General features: G+C 45.2%; 1 long non-coding RNA gene across 1 annotated transcript; it reads left to right on the forward strand.

The window, feature by feature from the left end:
- The first annotated feature begins 2,435 nt into the window (after nucleotides 1-2,435).
- LOC122942604 lies at nucleotides 2,436-4,576 on the forward strand. Its single transcript, XR_006390600.1, has 3 exons — nucleotides 2,436-2,603; nucleotides 4,306-4,401; nucleotides 4,518-4,576. It is a non-coding gene; the product is annotated as an uncharacterized LOC122942604 (long non-coding RNA).
- The last annotated feature ends 17,904 nt before the right edge of the window (nucleotides 4,577-22,480 follow it).

Raw genomic sequence — 22,480 nt, forward strand, 5'->3', positions numbered from 1 at the left:
TTCATTTCCGGATTTGAGCCCCTAGGACGGAACTCAGCGTCTGAAAAGAAAAACGCTAGTGTGAAAGTACCCTTAGGGGCTCTTTACCGGAAAAGAACTGATCAGGCATATCCCCATGCATTCTGAATGGAGAGTAAGGCCTCTTTCACACTTGCGTTCTCTGGATCCGGCGTGTACTCCACTTGCCGGAATTACACGCCGGATCCGGAAAAACGCAAGTGTACTGAAAGCATTTGAATCCGTCTTCAAAATGCTTTCAGTGTTACTATGGCAGCCAGGACGCTATTAATGTCCTGGTTGCCATAGTAGTAGTGGGGAGCGGGGGGGAAGCAGTATACTTACCGTCCGTGCGGCTCCCGGGGCGCTCCAGAATGACGTCAGAGCGACCCATGCGCATGGATGACGTGCCATGTGATCACGTGATCCATGTGCGTGGGGCGCCCTGACGTCACTCTGGAGCGCCCCGGGAGCCGCACGGACGGTAAGTATGCTGCTCCCCCGCTCCCCACTACACTTTACCATGGCTGCCAGGACTTTAGTGTCCCGGCAGCCATGGTAACCATTCAGAAAAAGCTAAACGTCGTATCCGGCAATGCGCCGAAATTACGTTTAGCTTAAGGCCGGATCCGGATCAATGCCTTTCAATGGGCATTAATTCAGGATCCGGCCTTGCGGCAAGCATGCTGCGGTATTTTCTCCGGCCAAAAAACTTTCCGTTCAGGAACTGAAGACATCCTGATGCATCCTGAACGGATTTCACTCCATTCAGAATGCATTAGGATAAAACTGATCAGGATTCTTCCAGCATAGAGCCCCGACGACGGAACTCTATGCCGGAAGACAAGAACGCAGGTGTGAAAGAGCCCTAATCCGTTCAGGATGCATCAGGATGTCTTCAGTTCAGTCTTTTTGACTGATAAGGCAAAAGAGAAAATCGTAGCATGCTACGGTTCTATCTCTGGCGAAAAAAACTGAAGACTTGCCTGATTGCCGGATCCGGCATTTTTCCCCATAGGAATGTATTAGTGCCGGATCCGTCCTTCCGGTCTGCGCATGTGCAGACCTTTAAAAACATGAAATAAATAAATACCGGATCTGTTTTGCCTGATGACACCGGAAAAAACGGATCCGGTACTGCAATGCATTTTTCTGACTGATCAGGCATTTTTCTGACTGATCAGGATCCTGATCAGTCTGAAAAATGCCTGATCAGTCAGAAAAATGACATGCGTTTGCATACAATTTGCCTGATCAGGCAGGCAGTTCAGGCAACGGAACTGCCTGCCGGAATCCTCTGCCGCAAGTGTGAAAGTACCCTTAGTTGCCCATAGCAACCAATCAGATTCTACCTTTCATTTTTCAAAAAATTTAATGAAAAATGAAAGTTGGAATCTGATTGGTTGCTATGGAGCAACTAAGACCATTTTCCTTTACACCAGTTTTGATAATTTCTATACAAACCGTATCATTAGAGACCACTGACAGCCGACTGCTCCTGGACCTGCCATTATTTCAGGTCACAAGTCCACCGTGTATGTCCCGATAATTAGTAGTAAATCACAAGTGTTATCTGAGGCCACTAATTAGTACACGGGAAATCTGCTAATTATTCCCCTAACAACTGCATTTACTTCTGCTTTCTGAGGTTTCCTTTTTGGAGAAAATAACACCATATTTCTAGATGTTTGCTTTTGTTATCACCGGAGGTTAATCAGGATTTGTAGAAGCTGGTGAGGAGCACATGTGGAGGGGGCACTTACTGACTGTATATGGAGGCATACAGCAAAAATCACAGAGAAAAAACTAAGATAAAAACATCCTGCGCGATATGATTAATAAATATGCGGATGTCCATGGCTTCATTTATGAAAAAAAATAGATGCAAACAATATATATACACTAAGCCCTCACTCTGATATAATAAAATATGAGTATCTCAGCCAATATATTTTGATCAAAACACATCTGTGCCCGCCTACCCATGCCAAGGTGGTCTCAGTCGGGCAGGTGCTACTCCAAAGGTGGTACATATAGCTGTGCATGCTTCTCCTCTCATTGGTTGTTTAATGCACACAGAGGTAACTAGGATCAGCACACTGTATGTGCAGGGTCTGCTCTCCTGAATGTAGATGCCAAATGGCATAGGTAGGTTTAGAGTAGGACCTGACTGACTGAGACCACCTTGGCGCGAGTAGGCGGGCACAGATGTGTTTTGATCAAAATATATTGGTTAGGCGTCTCAGATTTTATCATATCAGAGTGATGGCTTAGTCCATATATAATGTTTGCATCTATTGTGTTAGTGCATTATTTTCTGTTTTCAGTGATTTATTTTTTATTTTTATGGAGGCACAGAGATCAGAAGTGGAAACAACTTGTGGTCTCCTCTGTGCACTGACTGCTCTGTACAGATGGCTGATAACTACTGACCACCGTGTTGGTTGCCCGGATGTGGGTGACAAAATGCTCTTCAGAGACACAGGAAAAGGCGTCATCCTGAGAGAAGACCACCACCCATCTTATACTGAAGTATCTGTAAGACCTGCCACCATTCTACAGCATCTTAAGAATCCCGTGAGCGGCTATAGACATGAAGACTCCCGGTAAGAGACATTTCTGTAATGATTTCATTGATATTGTACAGTGTGTCTTGTGTCCGAGTGCCCAGGAGATGACTGAGAATGGAGAGAAGCTGTATTTCATTATAAACCCTCCATACACTGTAACGAGCCCTGCAGATGTGTGAGCAGGACACGGGCAGAAGAAGGATTCCATTCACTGACAGCAGCAGAGATCTAGAAAACCAGAATTATATAACTGCTATTATATTTTCCTTCTTTTAAAAATAAAAAAGTTAGAAAAAAGCATTATTTTTTTTCAACACCATATTCTGACACTGAGAAGTTTTGGTCTGCAGAGCTCTGTGAGGGCTTGTTTGCAGGGTGATTTGTGTTTTTTATTGGTATCTTTGTGGGTACATATGACTTTTTGATTATGCTTTATTCCATATTTGGGGGGGGGAGGGGGGCAAGGTGACCAAAAGACAGCATTATCGCCATTAAAATTTTTTTTTTCTATTGCAGCATTCACCACACAAAAATATATATTATATATTTTATTAGTTCAGACATTTTTCTATGCGGCGATACCAATTATGTTTATTTTTATATGTAAAATTTGAAAAAGGTAGTGATTTAATTTTCTTTCTTTTTTAAAAACTTTTTTATTTTCTTTAACTGTCCTTTTTAGTCCACACCCAGGACCCTTCTGATCGCTTGTACCATAGACTTCAATAGTATACTATTGCAGTCTATGGTATTTTTAAAGGCTGCCTCAGGCATGGCTTTTCAGGCACCCCACTATGGCAGCACAGGGAACCTTTGGCAAGGTTGTGATACCAACTAATCTGAGTCGGTTGCTATTACACAGCCGCCACTCGCCGAATATGGAGGAGGCTGAGCTGGTAAACCTGCTCTACACACTTACACAGTACAGTTACATCGTGGTGCATGTAAGAGATACAAAGGAAATAATATAAGAGCCGACTACAGGCTCAGTCTCCAGAAGCAGCAAAACTTCTTTACTGTAAGAACTGTGAATCTGTGGAATAGACTCCTCAGGACGTGGTCACAGCAGGAACAGGGGACGGGTTTAAAAAGGGTTTAGATGAATTCTTATAAGTACATGACATTAATGCTTCTGAAAATGTGTAGAAATCTGAGTCTCACTTCCTTCTGGGAGTCGCGTCCCCACCTATCCCTTGGGTTGAACTTGATGACTTATGTCTTTCTTTAACCGTATTTACTATGTAACTATGTAATACAGATACAACAAACTAAATAAATTGTCACATAAGATAAAATCAACTTGAACAATGACAGATCCGTCAACAGCAATCTGATGGTTTTAAGGTAGAAATAAAATCAGGAATTCTGTGTAATATTTTCTACTATAAGGTCAGACCAGATGTAGGTTGTAAGAAGGTTTCTCTAAGTAAACGAAAACTAAACTCTGCTTTGGACAATCCCTTTTATTGAACGCGTCCACAACAATAATCTGATTATAAGGTGTCCTATGTGTCCAAACTTCCTGCAGCGCCACCACAGGGGGAGAAGATGTATTACACTCTCTCCATGGAACTGAATGGCCTGTCAGTGTTATACATAGAGATGCCGGGTCCTCCAGAACCAGAGATGTCCCTTTGTGGCTGCTCTTCGCACTGGTTAATAGATGAGGGTCCAGAACAGGGGGCTCTCCCTCTGTTACTTCAGAATTACCTAATGAACATTCTCATAATGCCCACAGATAACACCAAGATCTGGACGCCTTCCTGGAAATTCCTGATTATTACTGTCCTCCTAGGAGCCAATATTGTTCTCATCCGTATTATTGAAGCACTTGGTAAGTCTGACAACTCCTATAGAAGGCAGGAGGGTCGGCTCATTGTCACTGATGATATTACTAATTACTAATATTCATGTTTCCTTCCCTACTTTATAATCGGGAACTCTCTGAAGCTAAACACTCTGAAATTCTGCATGAGCTCTGTATGAACAGCAGTGACGTGGCCGGAGGTGAGTACCAGAGAACGCTAACTCCTCAACCGCTGATTTCTTTCTGAAGAGTAACATATAACATACTACTATATATAATGTATTTTTCTCTAAATAAGACTCCTTTTTTCTCCCCAAAATTGAGGCGATATGGCCGTGTGTAATTAGCACATAGTATACAGGAGCACGGGGAGCGGTGAGTGTAGCACTGACTGTACTCACCGCTCCCTGGTCTTCTTTCAGGCGCCTGCTGTGCTGTGTCCTGACTGTGTATAGCGCCAGGACGTAGTGCACAGGTCACAGTGCAGAGCGGTGCCAGCAGGAGACCAGGGAGCCGTGAGAGCAGGAAGAGCCGTCTGGAGCCAGGGAGGTAAGTAGTTTTATTTATATTACTGTCTGTTCTGAGGTCTGACGAAGATTGGGGTTTGATTTAGGGGTCTCGTGAAGACTGGGGATCTGGTCGGGGATCTGATCTGAGGTCTGATGAAAAATATTTTTTTCTTATTTTCCTCTAAAACCTAGGTGGATATTATGATGAGGTCCATCTCAAGGTATCTTGTTAGGTCCTATTGACAAGTCTGTAGTGTTGCCATGCCGCTGTTGTGGAACGCCAACCGAGGGTCTGCAAAACACTGGAGCCAGCCGTGCAAGCTCCGCATCATGGTGCGGACCCATTAACTCCATTAGGGCTGCTATCCACGAGATACGGTGAAAAATCGAAGGTGTCATATCTTTTACAGTGTCTCCGCTCTGCAAAGAACAGAACATGTCCTATCTTTTGCTGTATCTTGCGGATCACTTGCCACATTGAAGTCACAGGGTCAGCACCACGATGCGGCGCTCACACAGCCAGTGCCCTGTTTTTCTGACCCATGGTTTGTGGTCCACAACACAGGCATGGCGGCACTGCAGACGTGTGTGTCATGGAACCATGAACCAGACGTACAACAAGAGATAAGTGGAAATAAGAAGGCTTTATTGAAAGTCAAGCTGTAAGCAAAAGTCCAAACGGATGGCTAAACCGAAGCAGGGTCTTGCGTAGACAGAGGTCAGGAACCAGAAGGGTAGTCAGACGAAGCCTGGATCAGGAACCAGCAGGGTAGTCAGACGAAGCCAGGATCAGGAACCAACGGGGTAGTCAGACGAGGCCAGGATCAGGAACCAGAAGCAGCAGCAGTCTTAGAAGCATGTGAACACAGGAGGGCCAAGCAAGGAACTGAAGCCACAGACCTCCTATATATATGAGCTAGGCATCCAGCTCCTCCCAGTGGGAAGGAGAAGCCGCAGGGTGGGAGGCTACAAGAAACCCAGAAACCAAGATGGCCGCCAGCACATGTCAAACGAAGGAGAACAGTAAGAAGGTAAGACCATGACAGTGTGAACGGGCCTTTAGCGTCACAGATGATACTACTACCTGATATTATTGGACTAAAAGAAATTACAACAAAAACAATAATATAAAATCCCCATAAATATCATTGTCTTCCCTTTAACCCTTTTAAGGATCCAGACATTTTTCACCTTAAGGACCAGGCCATTTTTAGCAAATCTGACATGTGTCACATTATGTGGTAATAACTTTAATACTCTATCACTTATCCAGGCCATTCTGAGTTTGTTTTCTCGCCTTATATTGTACTTCATGACAGTGGTAAAAAATATTTAATTTTTATTTATAAATAAATCAGTGGCGTACATACAGGGGTCACAGGGGTCGCAGTTGCGACCGGGCCCAGCACTCCAGGGGCCCGGCCGCCTGCAGACCTCCCTGGCCCCTGCAGTCAGTGTTCCCTTACGTCTAAGTGGCGCGGGTGGGCGGCCGCGCAGCCATATTGCACCACTCAAGCTGCTTGCAAAATGTCCGTCATGCGCCTCCTGTCCCGTCTGTCTGCTCCTTCTACTTTATGAATGAAGCAGGCAAGCGGGGCAGGAGGCGCATCACGGAGGGAGAGATGTCACGCTGCGCACAGGCAGCACAGCAGCAGAAGGGCGGGCAGCTGCGCTCTAGTTCGGCTGCCCACTGCCGGCCATGTGAGGAGTGGTGGAGTGGTGAAGCGGCCGCCGATCAGGAGACTTGTGGAGCAAATTGTCCTGCAGTAGAATTAACTCCCAGAAGGTAGGACCTGCCCCCGGTGTGTGCACAGCGCCGGCCACTGCACCGGCCCTGCCGCAAGTGTCCCTGCCTCCTCCCTTCCCCCCACTAATACATTACTTTACTAGAAGGCACTTATGGAGATATCTGTGGATGACACATATATAGCATAAGATGCTATATATGTGTCATCCACAGATAACCCCCATAAGTGCCCTCCACAGATATCCCCTATAACAGTGCGTCATCCACAGATATCCCCCATAATAGTGCGTCATCCACAGATATCCCCCATAACAGTGCGTCATCCACAGATATCCCCCATAACAGTGCGTCATCCACAGATCCCCCCATAACAGTGCGTCATCCACAGATCCCCCCATAACAGTGCGTCATCCACAGATCGCAGTACAGAAGGATTGCCATCCAAAATCGGCCTGTCCCGCACAAAGCGGTACTGTTGGGAGGCATGTTGGGTGGATGGTAGGGGAGGTAGTGGGGGGGGGTGGAGGCAGGTTGTGGGGGGGGGGCGGCGGGTTGAGGGATGGAGGGGGCCCCATAGATCAGTTTTGCACCGGGGCCCCATGGAATGTGTGTACGCCACTGAAAAAAATACCACATTTAAAAAAAAAAAGGAAAAATTTGCAAATTTGCAAATTTCAATTTCTCTACTTTTATAATAGATAGTAATACCTCCAAAAATAGTTATTACTTTACATTCCCCATATGTGTACTTCATTTTTGGATCATTTTGAAAATTACATTTTATTTTTTTTGAGATGTTAGAAGAATTAGAAGTTTAGAAGTAAATCTTACCATTTTTAAGAAAATTTCCAAAACCCAATTTTTTAAGGAACAGTTCAGTTATGAAGCAATATGAAAAGGACGGCACTTACACAAGTTAGATTTTAGGATGCTATATTTATTGGTCACATATCAGTGGTTAGTGACGCGTTTCGGCACTATGTGCCTTCATCAGACTATACACACATATAAAGAGATCACTTCTTTAAATAGACCGCCAGAATACAAAGAAACTGACGTCATCACAATAACTCCACCCACAAGTGCAACAATGTAGCGAGTAACATATATACAAATACATGAGTGAACATCAAATCGGCAGAGCGAACCATAACGTGGAAGTTCATAGATGTGCGATGGAAAACATAGTAGCCTTAGGTTTCAATTCCGCTAAAAGAAAATTACATTAAAGTAACAAATCATAGGAAGCCATACACATTGTAATCAGGGTTGAGGCCTCTTGGTTCCAACGTTTGTAACCGGTGGATCCAATAAGCCTCCCTTTTTAATAGTAACTTGTTCCTGTCACCACCGTGACGAGGTAATGAGACCCCCTTAGTGATTTGGTAACGTAACTGTGCTTAGTGGCATCTCTAGCTTTCAAATGGGAATGAAATTTCAAAATTAGACTTTTTCTAGCAGAATTTAAATTTTAATAAAAAAAATTCTGCAACACATCAAGGGTTAACAGCCAAATAAAACTCAAAATCTATTACCCTGAATCTGGAGTTTACAAAACCACCCCATGTGTGCTCAAAAACTGATGTATGGGCGCACAGCAGGCTTCAGAGTGGAAAGAGCATTATATGGCTTCTGGAGAGCGGATTTAGCTGGAATGTCGCATATGAAGACACCCTGAGGTGGCCCTACAGTGAAAACCACTAAAAAGTGACCCCATTCCGGAATCTACACCCCTCAAGGAATATATCAAGGTGTGTAGAGTGCACTTTGACCTCAAAGGTGTTGTCTAGAATTAGGAAACACTTGGCAGTGAAAATTAAAAATTGCATTTTTTTCACAAAAAAGTTGCTCTACACCCACATTTTCCACTTTCCCAAAGAGTAACAAGACAAAATGCACCCCACATTTTATTCCCCACTTTCCCCCGATTACGGCAACACCCCATGTGTGCTCAAAAAATGATGTATGGCCACATAGCAGGCTTCAGAGTGGAAGGAACACCATATGGCGTTAGGAGAGCGGATTTAGCTAGAATGGTAATTGGGAGCCTTGTCGCATGTGAAGACACCCTGAGGTGGCCCTACAGCGGAAACCCCCAAAAAGTGACCCCATTCCTGAAACTACACCCCTCAAGGAATATTTTAAGGTGTGTAGTGAGCACTTTGACCCATTAAGAAACACTTGGCTGTGAAAATGAAAAAAAATAAATTTAAGAAAAAGTTGCTTTACACCCATATTTTTCACTTTCACAAGGGTTCCAAAACATCTTTAGTTCATTCAGGTTTGATGGCTTCCGAGCATGGACAGCTCTCTTTAAGTCACACCACAGATTTTGAATTATATTCAGGTCTGGGGACTGAGATGGACATTCCAGAACGTTGTACTTGTTCCTCTGCATAAATGCCTTAGTGGATTTTGAGCAGTGTTTAGGGTCGTTGTCTTGTTGAAAGATCCAGCCCCGGCGCAGCTTCAGCTTTGTCACTGATTCCTGGACATTGGTCTCCAGAATCTGCTGAAACTGAGTGGAATCTATGCGTCCCTCAACTTTGACAAGATTCCCAGTCCCTGCACTGGCCACACAGCCCCACAGCAGGATGGAACCACCACCATATTTTACTGTAGGAAGCAGGTGTTTTTCTTGGAATGCTGTGTTCTTTTTCCTCCATGCATAACGCCCCTTGTTATGGCCAAATAACTCAATTTTAGTTTCATCAGTCCACAGCACCTTATTCCAAAATGAAGCTGGCTTGTCCAAATGCGCTTTAGCCCACCTCAAGCGGCACTTTTTGTGCTGTGGGCGGAGAAAAGGCTTCCTCTGCATCCCTCTCGCATACGGCATCTCCTTGTGTAAAGTGCGCCGAATGGTTGAACGATGCACAGTGACTCCATCTGCAGCAAGATGATGTTGTAGGTCTTTGGTGCTGGTCTGTGGGTTGACTCTGACTGTTCTCACCATTCGTCGCTTCTGTCTATCTGAGATTTTTCTTGGTCTGCCACTTCGAGCCTTAACTTGAACTGAGCCTGTGGTCTTCCATTTCCTCAATATGTTCCTAACTGTGGAAACAGACAGCGGAAATCTCTGAGAGCTTTCTGTATCCTTCCCCTAAACCATGATGGTGAACAATCTCTGTCTTCAGGTCATTTGAGAGTTGTTTTGAGACCCCCATGTTGCTACTCTTCAGAGAAAATTAAAAGAGGAGGGAAACTTACAATTGACCCCCTTAAATACTCTTTCTCATAATTGGATTCACCTGTGTATGTAGGTCAGGGGTCACTGAGCTTACAAAGCCAATTCGAGTTCCTTTAATTAGTTCTAAAGTTTTTGGAATCAATAAAATGACAACAACAGTGACCACATGTCTGCACCGGCCTGATTGTGTTTAAACAATTATAGCACACTTTCTGTAAATCCCATAAACTTCATTTCACTTCTCAGATATCACTGTGTGTGTCTCCTATATGATACATTTATCTGACATTTTTTATCGTAACAACCAACGATTTATACAGGAAAATCATGACGATTAACAAGGTTGCCCAAACTTTCGCATCCCACTGTATGTTGGTGTTTACTGTTGCAATCAGCAGATAGTCACGAGTGATTAGAACTAACAGGTTCACTAGATACAGCCACAGTATACGTGCAACCAAGCCATAATCAGGGCATTTATAATTATTTCGGATATCACCAGTATCCGTAATAAGTAAATCAGAACAATATAGCAACAATTGTATTTACTGTTAAAAAAAATGTTTTATATATATATATTTTATTCAAAGGTATTTTATTGTATTTTATCATATTTTAACCAAGTACAGCTATAATAAATTGTTCAAATTCCGTGGGGGTCCGCATGTATGAGTGTGCCAATCTTCTTTTGACTGTTTTAGTATATACTTGTATTCTCCCTAAAATATCAATTCTGTAGCATATCTCCATAGAACTCTGCATTGTGCTATACCTCTTTTATTCCTCTTGAAAATGTATGAATACACTGACACTTAAGTGCTGCAGTTTCCTCCATATCAGAGTATGTCCCTGATCACTGTCAGCACTGATTGGATAGTATGTCATATAGGCAAGGATAATGCTAACACCCAGTTGTTGTTTCTTGGAGGAATAACTGAGGGATTCTACAATGCTGAGTTCTGAGATTGAGCCAAAATTTTATTTTATAGAGAATATAAGCATTTACTAAATCAGACGTGTCAGGAGAGCTGACCGATCATTTGTAAAATACTCTATAAAATGGAAGTAAGAGAGGAAGTGAGGAAGAGAAATAAGGACGGACGGATGGATGGACGGACGGGTGAACTCAAATTATTAATAAAGATGAAGGTTTCTATAGAATGTGAATGAAGGAGGAGATGGGACAGAGAAGCTCAGACGGCCTGACATTACAGGAGGAGACCTACAGGAAGAGGATGAGGAAGGACAGAAGGAAATGAAGACACAACAGGGGCCTAAGACAGAGTGCACTTACCTCTCCACCACTAACTGTAACCCTCAAGGGAGTGTCAGCTCTGCAGCTCCTTATATAATGTGTGTGATGTCATAATAACTGGGCGGGGCTGAAAAATCATAACATTCCGTGACATCATAGGCAGCAGCAGCTGTGGTTTAACCCCTTAATACCACACATATGTAATGCCCTATAACTCTGTATGTATGTTATTTCTCTATGTAAATTTCGCCCAGTATTTCGGGGGCAGACGGCGCTTTCTTTCTGTGGTTTATATCTATAGGGGACGTTTTTCTTTGTTGTTTTATAGTCATGGAAAAGCTGAAAATGTCTAGAAATTGTTCTCATATTATTGTCTTGATCCTGGAAACAAGGACACGTTACCATAGTTAAGAGGTCGGCACCTGCACCAGCAAAGTTCTTATTGGGACTGGTGTCAAATGGGCCCCAGACCCTTATTCTGGGGGCTCCCTGTGTGTAAAGCCTCCACATTGTATAAAGTACAGGATATAAATGGATCATTTTGCAGCCGCTGTGAAACATTGTAACACGCGCTGAAACATTGACGCTGTTCACATTCTGTGGCTTTTCTTGTGTACGGGGACACCTGATATATTCCGGGGATAACCTGCAGGAAGGGGCGGACTGGCCATAGACCCTACGGGGAAATTTCTCGGTGGGCTGATGCCCAGGGGGCCGCCCGAGCCCTTCTCACAGCTGCTGGCCAGGTACAGTACATAATGATCTAATGCTAGGAGTACAAGGTCCTTATGCCCCCGGCCAGCCGCCATGTGCCCTCCTGAATTCCACTTTATCGCCATCCTCAGTATGGTAAGGGGGCAGTATTTTATCCTGCACTGTGGTATTTTGCAACATGGGGCCCCTCTTAGTTTTTTTTTCCAGGGCCACTTCACATTCCCAGTCCACCCCTGTGTGCAGGACATAAACCATAGGGAGGTCTCCTGACCAGTATAAACCTCCTGGAGCAGGGTCATTATGGCGGAGGCTTCATGAGATGAGAATATGTAAATGAAATGACCTAAAACACTCCAGACCTCGCTAGTGCTCATCTAGGGGGATTGTGGGTCATTGTTTGGCTGGGGTGGTTCAATGTGGGGGGTGGGAGGCAATGATAAAACTGCAGGGAGGGCAGCGACTAAAACAAGTGAATTAAGTGTCCCCCCCCAAGACCCCATCACTTCCATAAAACCATCTTAGACCCTGTAACTACAACTCCCAGCATATCCTGAACTATTGCTTTAAACAGATAGATATAGGGGAAAACCCCCCTTACCAGCTCCAACTCAGGATCAGCTTGTATGGTAGTAGATATGGCGCGTCACGGTGAGTAGAGACGCCCACAGATCGATAAACAAAACCCCAGCCCTGCCGTTCTTCTAACTGGAGACTTTATGGAAATGTAACATGCAATAAAAACTGGATTTTCTTGATGCGTTTCGGGCAGCACTGGCCCTTTGTCAAAAGAATTAAATATCCCACAAGAAAACAGATAAAATATACGTTTGGAAAATGAGCTGAAAAAGAAAATCAAAAATCAGGTGAACATCATTAACCCTCCGAAGGTTCATGATTAATTATTCAAAGAGGAAAAACACCTGAAATAAAGAGCAATGCTTTGTATATAAAACTACAAATTGTATAAATGATCAAAAATAAAAAATAACATGTTCGAAAATTGCATAAATCACCACACACCGTGTAATAAGATGCATAACATGTAATAATAAATATCCATCTGATGTGAAGTTAATAGTAATAGATCACATCCTGCCGGTTATTTAGGCCGGTCGCAGCTCGACAGGTGTATGGCGAAATACTCTTAGTCGCACGGCCATGCAGACATTATCATCATATCTGGAAGATTGAATCGACACAGTAGAGACGTCATTGCCGGGCGAAAAGAGGAAGTCACGTGAGTGTGATCCCGCGAGAACTTGCAAGCGCGGCTATTGAGGAGTGCGACGCAAGACGCCGGACCCTCTCGCTTCATTCGCCTCCTGACAAATATTAGTGGACACACGCGGACTATCCCTGAAAGAAGGAGGTAAGCGGCTGAACAGCCGAGATTACCGTTATCTGTTTGACCGAACATTATTCTTATTCTGATGAAAAACATCCGGATTGAATTTGAAGAGTATTGATTATACATATAAGGAATATCATTGGACTTGACTACATGGTACAAATTACACCACCTTACAAACCGACTGTGAGTGCCACTTGTGGATTATAGACTAACCTTTCAGCTTTACAAAGACACCTACAAAAACTAAGAAAGCAAACAACAAACTACAATTGCGATCCTTGCTGAATAAGCTAAGGACACAATACCAGGCCTTACAAGGGATTCCAAGTACCACAAGTACCACATGGTAGAATAGCCCCTTATGGGCATTGCCAACAATACTTATAATAGGATCTGGTGGGTTTCTGCCATAGATGCTAACATTATGTTGGACAAATACTGCTGCATGTGTTATTTCCTTTTATACAGCAAAAGTACTAAAAGATAAAAAATAATAATACAATTTAGAATATATGGTATCTCCATAATTGCTGACCCATAATCTAAAGGAAACATAGGTGTAGAGTTGTCATCTCTGTAAATCATGGTTTAGCTGCCAAAAAGTTGCAAAACCCACCACTGGGAACCTATCTATAAAATTAAATTCCCAAGCAGGGGCGGACTGACAACTCATGGGGCCCCCGGGCAATAGGAGATCATGATGCCCCTGTGTCCCGCCCACCCTCAAGTCACACCCACACAAGCCCCACCCACATATTGCAATGCCCACATCACCTACACTTGGTACAGAATTTCTCTTTAGCATCCCCCCAACCTTCTCCAACCCAGCACATTTACTCACATAAGACAAGTAATATCTATATATATATATATATATATATATATATATATATATATAATATAGCTTACAGTGAATTACTGTAAGTACTTACAGTTCTGAAGACTCCTGCAGGCTCAGGATCAGGGCCCTGGGCAGCTGGGCTCAGGGCTGGAAGTGGGCACCATTCTGCAGGAAGGAGACCTATAGGAGGCACCTAGGTTTTAGAGGGGGACAATAAAAAAATTAAAAAAAATTAATTATGCCTCAGGTCAGACCACCAATCAGACCCCCAATGTTAATCAGACCTCATCTGACAGCCCCAATCAGACCCCCAATGTAAATTATCCCCAGAGTGTGTGCTTCACAAGGTACCCCCAGAGGAATGGTAATTACCATTACCATTCTATACAGCCAGCTCTCCGGGAGAGCAGTGGAAGCCTTCCGGGCCATCCCAGAGGACAAGGTAACACAATACCAACTTGTCAAAGACACCTTTCTTAAACGGTATGCCCTAACTCCCGAGGCCTACCGGCGGAAATTCCGAGTTACCAAAAAACAGGTATGTGACACCCACATGGAATAAGCTAACAGGTTGCACCGCACCGCTACCAATTGGATAAATGGATGCCAGGCCGTATCTGCTGAGAAGGTGCTACAACTTTTTCTCTTGAAGCATTTCTTCGATAATCTACAGCCAGACTTAAGCAACTGGGTAAAAGACCGACGTCCCCACACCGTCACAGGAGCAGCACGCCTGGCCGATGAGTATGCGAATTCCAGGCAACTGGACCCAGCGTTATCCCGACCTAATCCTACAAGCCGATGCCCGGGTCCCCATTGTATCCAGACCTGCTCCACGACCGGAGTTTAGGGCCCCTGTTCCACCCGGCCCCCCTCGTTTTGCTGGTCCTTCGAGGAATAGTTCAGAGTAATCCAAGGTGAAATGTCACCGATGCCACGAACCAGGACACCTAGTGGCCAATTGCCATTTTGGTCTCCCCCCCATCTTCCTGGAACAATTCACCCCCTGTGTCAACCCCTGCTGCATCCCACACCCCGGCTATACACTGCGTGGACATGGACACTCACCCTGAGGAATATCTGGGGGTATTGTACATGGTCAATCCCATTCATGCTGATTCTGGGGATAATAGACAGCAGCACCGACAAGAGGTCAAACTCGACAGACAAGTCGCCCAAGAATTACAGGACACTGGAGCTACCATTACACTGGTACAGGGGCGCTTGGTTCAAGCCCATAAGCGTACAGACCAAACCATAGCTGTTTGAGTGGCTGGAGGAGCCGTATTTCGCCTGCCTATTGCCCGCGTTCACCTAGACTGGGGAGCCGGATCCGGTGTAGTAAAAGTTAGCATAATGGATACCTTACCTGCAGAAGTCCTTCTGGGCAACGATTTGGGCCCCCTCACTTCTGCCTACGTTTCCACCTCTACAGCAGCTGCCCACCCCGTGACGACCAGGGTCCGAGCTAGAATGGAACGGACCAGTTCACCAGCTCCGGAGACCCAGGTAAGACACCCCCTGACTGTGACTAATCCCCAGACCTTGATAGCTTGGGACCACCCTGAGGAGTTTGGGAGGGAGACTAGAGCGGATCCTTCCCTCCAGAAATATAGGGAAAAGGCGGGAACAGGAGCTGGGGGGTTGGACAACAAAGTTTTTATGTGGGACGCTAATAAGTTATACCGGGTCACTGAACAGGCAGGACAGAATCCCTACCAAAAGCGCCAGTTAGTAGTCCCCAGCAAGTATCGAAGGGAAATCCTTAGGATCGGGCACGACATTCTCTTGGCCGGGCACTTAGGAGTAACCAGTACATTACACCGGGTAACCCAGATCTTCTTTTGGCCCGGAGTACACGCAGACATATGCACTTACCGCCGAACCTGTGATGTGTGCCAGCGAGTGGGGAAATGGGGGGAATCACCCCAAGGCTCACTTGGTACCCCTGCCAATTAATAAAGAACCCTTCAGCAGGATAGCTATTGACCTTGTGGTACCCCTCGCCAACCCTAGTCCATCCGGTAAAAAGTACATACTTACCGTGGTGGACTATGCTACTCGCTATCCAGGGGCAGTTGCTCTGTCAAACATGAAGGCAGACACCGTAGCTACCGTTCTGGTGCAGAGTCAGTTTTCCCAAGAAAATTCTCTCTGACAGAGGCACACAATTTACTGCAGAACTGACACAACAGCTGTGGAAGGTCTGTCGTATTAAATGGCTACTTAGTTCACCCTACCATCCTCAGACTAATGGCCTCTGTGAGCGCTTCAATGGAACCTTGAAGCAAATGCTCACGACTTTCACCAGTGTATACAGAGACTGGGAGCGATTTCTACAGCACCTCCTATTTGCCTATAGGGAGGTACCGCAGGAATCAACTAGGTTCTCCCCCTTCGAGTTTCTATATGGGATAAAGGTGTGAGGGCCCCTTGATCTCATAAGGGAGCACTGGGAGGGTGAAATGGAGAATGAAGGGACCCTAATCTTATCATACGTACTGGAGCTTCGGGACCGCATGGAGCAGCTGGCACGGGCAGTCAAAGACAACCTCCAGGCGGCCCAAGGGCGACAGAAGGTGTGGTATTATAGGGGTGCCCGACAATGCAATTTCTTTATAGGAAAAAAGGTCTTAGTATTGAAGCCTGTTAAGCATGATAAACTGCAGTCCTCCTGGCAGGGACCCTATAAGGTGATAGAGAAGCTGTGTGATACAACTTATCTCATCACCAGTTGTAAGGATGAGAGGCTAAAAAGAGACTTTCATATTAATATGTTGAAAGAATACTTAGAGAGACCAAAGAATGTGTTGGTGGTATGTAGCCCTGCTACCGAGGACCCTGACTACCTACCCTTACCTGACCTCTTAGAGAAGGGCTCACCCGCCGATTTCCTTAGCCGGGTTCAGTTAGGGGGCAAACTCACTCCCACTGAGAGGGAACAGTTGCAAAACCTACTACAGGCTAAGAGCCGTACTTTTTCCCAAGAGCCTGGGTACACCACTCTCACGACTCACAGAGTAGAAACCCCTGGACAAGCCCCACTCTGACAGCCCCCTTTCAGCATCCCTGAAGCAGTCAGAGAGGGGATGCGGAAGAAGATTCATGAGATGCTGAGGTTAGGGGTAATCAAACCCTCAGACAGCCCCTGGGATCTCCTGTAGTATTAGTGCCCAAGACAGATGGTACCACCAGATTCTGTGTGGACTACCGCAAGTTAAATGACAGGACGGTGACTGATGCCTACCCTATGCCCCGAGTAGAGGAGCTTTTGGATCGCATTGTCAGGGGACACTATCTAACCATCATTGACCTCTGTAAGGGTTATTGGCAAATTCCCCTTGCCAAAGAGGCGATCCCCAAGTTGGCCTTTGTCACCCCGTTTGGCCTGTACCAGTTTAAGGTCATGCCATTCGGGATGAAAAATGCCCCAGCCACGTTCCAGCGCTTGGTGGATAGACTCCTTGATGGCTTCCAGGATTTCGCTTGTGCGTACCTGGATGACATAGCGATCTATAGTGAGTCCTGGGAGGAACACTTAGCTCACGTAGGAACGGTGCTGGATCAGATTCGGGCCGCTGGCCTGACTCTGAAACCAGACAAATGCCAGTTTGGGATGGCTGTGGTCCAGTACCTGGGACACCGGGTGGGGTGTGGGAAACAGCGACCTGAGCCTGCTAAGATTAAGGCTGTCGCTAACTGGCCCACACCTCGCACCAAGACCCAAGTACTGGCCTTCCTGGGTACAACCGGGTATTACAGACGCTTCATACCAGACTATAGCGCCATTGCCAAACCCCCGACTGACCTGACCAAGAAAAATTTAACCCGACAGGTCCTGTGGTCTCCGAACTGTGAAACTGCGTTCCAAGCCCTTAAGACTGCATTAGTTCATGCGCCCATCTTGGCTGCCCCAGTCCTTAACAAACGCTTTATTGTCCGATGCTTCAATGTTCGGACTGGGGGCAGTTCTGAGCCAGGTGGGAGAAGATGGAGGAGAGCACCCTGTCGCCTACCTTAGTAGAAAGCTTCTTCCCCGAGAGGTCAGCTACGCGACGGTGGAGAAGTAGTGCTTAGCCCTGGTGTGGGCCTTAATGAAATTGACTCCATATTTATATGGACAGGAGTTCACACTTGTAACAGACCATAATCCGCTTGTGTGGCTAAACCGTGTTGCAGCTGACAATGGCCGGCTACTTAGATGGAGTCTGGCACTCCAACCCTACAGTTTTACCATTCAGTACCGACCCGGAAAACAGAATGGCAACGCGGATGGGTTATCCCGGCAGACTGATTTCAACCCTGCATAAAAGAGACTGGACAGCCCCAAGTTGCCCTGAAAAGGGGTCAAACCGGGTCTGCCAACGTGTTCCACTGAGAGGGAGCCATTTAACAGAAGCCCTCTGTCTGTCTGTTGAAATTTTGTGGATTTTGGGGTACTTATAATGTATAAAAAGAAAATTTTCCTGTCTGGAGATAATTAGGTTACCTACAGTGTCCCACCTGATTATCTCCCAGTCAGAGGGGAGACATTGTACGTCCTGTATGGGGGTCTTTATACACAATGTGGTTTTACTGTCTAGAGATGATTATATTACTACAGTGTCTAACCTGAATATCTCCCAGGCAGAGGGGAGACATTGTGTGGGACTGTCCTGGATTGTGTGATTATTTCCATTGGTTAGTGTGGTTGTCACGCAGTTCTCAATCAGGTCCACGGGGGAGGGCCCCTTTCATGGAGACTGTATATAAGGCCAAGGGTGGCACCAACAAATGTTGTTCTTTTTACCCTCAACTCGCAGCCTCGTCTCGTGTTGTAGGGAACAGCTATATCACTACTAGCTCTTGTAGGAGCTGCACAGCTACTTGAAATCGCAACTTAGCTTGGAAGTCTTGGGAGCAGCTCTACAACACCACGCTGACCAGGGGAGAAGGACGTTGCCAACGGTTAATACCGTTACAAGGTGTTTTTGGATGCGACAATGCCTATGTTTTTTTTATTGTTTATTTTATGTATTATTTTGGGAAAGGGGGGTGATTTGAACTTTTACATTGTTTTGTATTTTTAAATACTTTTTTTTACTTTTTATTTTAAGTCAACCTAAGTGACTATAACTAGCAATGAGACTGACAATTGTATTCCGTGACACAGACATTCTCCCCGGGCCTCTGTTGTTTGAAATAGCAGAAACCTAGCGGGTATGAGGCCTGCTGCACTTGCAAGTTGGCACCACCTTTAAAAATTAAAAGGGTATAACCTCATAGAAAGTGGTGGCATATCACTCTGGTTGCGGGGGTCTTATCTCACAGGTGGGCACCGATCCTGAGGAGGCAGGAGGAGGGGCAAGTGTGTAGATTAATGAAAAATATGAAAAAATGTTTTTGATTAAAAACTTGCAGGATGCCAGTTGTGTCCTTATGATTGGCGGCCACACGGAGACGACTGTTATTACTATTCAGATGTAACAGACAGAACATGGGACCAGAGCCGGGATCAGTGTAAGAAGATGGGAGCTGATCTACTGGTCATAAAGAACCAGGAACAGCAGATATGGCGTCTATGTCCATGTATAAGGAGATTATAGGAGGAGAAGACCGGCCGCAGTCCGCTGTGTCATCACATCTAGTTATATCTGTCATGTCAGGATTGTTCCTCATTTATTACAGGAGTTTATACAGACAGATCTCAGACAGCGGGGAGATGACACATACTGGATAGGACTTCACCGTGATGGAGACGGCTGGAGATGGGTGGATGGAGAACATTATAACAGCAGCTTGTGAGTGACCTCCTGACACTAGCACACACTGGTCATTACTGGGACTGTTGAACATGTAGTTTAATAAAGTATATTAATAAGAGCACATTTTCCCCTCTCTCCCCATTTTTATTAATTAAACATTATTTTCATTACTGTATTTTTTTTTCAAATAAAGTTTACCATCAAACAAATACTGTATATATTTGATGCCCCTAATAGAATACAACACCATAGACTATGATCTGTAAAATAAAGTGAATTTATTACGGTATCTCTGTCTCACAGCATACGGCTACATTCACACGACCGTATGTGTTTTGCGGTCCGCAAATTGCAGATCCGCAAAAAAAAATAAAAAATTATGAAATCCGTATGACATCCGTTTATTTTTTTTCGGATCCATTGTAACAATTCCTAAAACGGACAAGAACAGCACATATTCTATATTTTTTTTTTGCGGGGCTACGGAACGGACATACTGATGCGGACAGCACAGGGTGTGCTGTCTGCATTTTTTGCGGACCCATTAAAATGAATGGGTCCTCATCCTATCCGCAAAAAAAACGGAACGGACACGGAAATAAACAACGTTCGTGTGCATGTAGCTTAAATTAGTGAATACATTTTATGTACTGCAAACTGGTGCCAATAAAAACTAAAATCCATCCAGCAGAAAACAGAATGCAGCAGCACAAACATGATTATTGGGCAAAAGTTAGAATTTGTCAGTAGCTGTAGAATAAAGTTTTATTGCATGGTAAACTGCTGGGAAAAAAAGTGAGGTGTTATCAGTGACCGGTAGCATTCTCCGTGTAAGGGCTTGTTCACACGACGTCTGTGTGCATTCCTTATTTTGCGTAACGACTGGCCCCTAATAGAACAGTACTGTCCTTGTCTGTGATGCGGACAATAATGGGACATGTTCTATTTTTTTGCAGAACGGAAATACGGACATACAGGAACGCAATGCACACAGAGTACCTTCCGTTTTTTTGTGTGGACCCATTGAAATGAATGGTTCCATATACGGTCCGCAAAAAAACCCGGAACGGACACGGAAATAAAATACGTTTGTGTGCATGAGGCCGTAAGTGTGTATAGAGAAAGAGCTGCCAGTCACTGATAGCTGTACACAGGGTGGTGTTATCAGTGATTGATAGCATTCTGTGTGTAAATCCTGTACTATACTGGCCAATATTTCGGCAGATGATTACTAACGAGTGTTCATATAAGTGCTCGTTAGCAATCATCTTGCAGTGTAATACTGCCACCAAGTGTCCGATGAATGAGCAAAAACTCTCCTCCCCATGCTGTGGAAGAGATTGCTTCATGTAATAGCAGCAATCTCCTTTACTAGCGAGCAGCCCAGGGGTGCACCACCAATGAAGCGAGGTGGGCCGATTGCCTCAGGCAGCACTAGGTAGGGGCAAGAGGGGGCTAGCAGAAGGGGGATTCTCTGTTTCTGCAGTATAGTACTGGGAAGCACAGTATGTGGCGCTGTATTAGCCTGTATGCTTTGTAGCCCTGTATGTAATGTTTTCCAAGTATCTTTATCAGTAGGGATGGAGGGAAGGGGCTAGGTTAAGAAATTGGCATTGGGGTTTTGGGGGACTATTTAGGTTTTCGCCTCAGGTAACAGAAAGGCTAGGTGCCCTCCTGGAGCAGCTGATTGCCGGGAGGGAACGCTTCCCTTCTGACAATCGTCTGCCACATTGGGCGGTTTAATATAGTCTTAGGGCTCATTCACACGAACGTGCGGTGTTTTGCGGTCCTCAAATTGCGGATCCGCAAAACACGGATGCCACTAGTGTGCCTTCCGCAATTTGCAGAACGGAACGGACGGCCCATTATAGAAATGCCTATTCTTGTCCGCAAAACGGACAAGAATAGGACATGATCTATAATTTTTGCGGGGTCACGGAACGGAGCATCTTTTGCGGCCCCTTGGAAGTGAATGCGGCTTGGATGCGGAACCAAACCACGGTCGTGTGAATGAGCCTTTAAGTGTCTATTCAGACAGATGTCAGTCACTGATAGCTGTTTCTCACTGCTTGAGAAAGACTAGTTAGCCGAAACATCACATCTGTTGGATATCTTTTTGTAATAAATCACGACACTCATCTTTGAACTATCTACTGGAATGCTGCCTCCACCTTTTACTCTTTAAGGCCTCTTGCACACGACAGTGTGTCCCCCGTGGCCGTAGTGCGGCCCGCATGCGGCGGGTCCGCAATACACAGGACACCGGCCGTGTGCATTCCATATCATGGATGTGGACCCATTCACTTCAATGGGTCTGCAAATCCGGAGATGTGGTGCGGAACGGAACCACGGAACGGAAGCACTGCTGAGTGCTTCTGTGGTGTTCCGTTCCGTGCTTGCGTTCTGCAAAAAGATAGAACTTTTTTGCAGAACGGATGGATCGCGGACCCTATTCAAGTGAATGGGGTCACGATCCGCATGCGACTGGCCCACAGTCAGTATTTAGTGTTAAGTTCCCGTCTTACAGAGATCGCCTTGACGTTCGCAGACGGGCTTAGATGGTTTTGTACAAAATGCATTTGCCAAGCATCTCACTTTATAAATAAGCGTAGTATCAGCAGTATAATATTTTTTGTGACTGTGGCATCATTGTACTTTATCTGGTTTGCAGGGTGCTGCTGCATCGTCTTTCTTTTATCTAGGATGCAGACGGCTGTTTTATGAGTAACGGAAGCGTTTTTGCTGAACCCTGCCG

This window comes from Bufo gargarizans, chromosome 6, assembly GCF_014858855.1.
Source record: "Bufo gargarizans isolate SCDJY-AF-19 chromosome 6, ASM1485885v1, whole genome shotgun sequence".
In the NCBI taxonomy this organism is placed as follows: domain Eukaryota; kingdom Metazoa; phylum Chordata; class Amphibia; order Anura; family Bufonidae; genus Bufo; species Bufo gargarizans.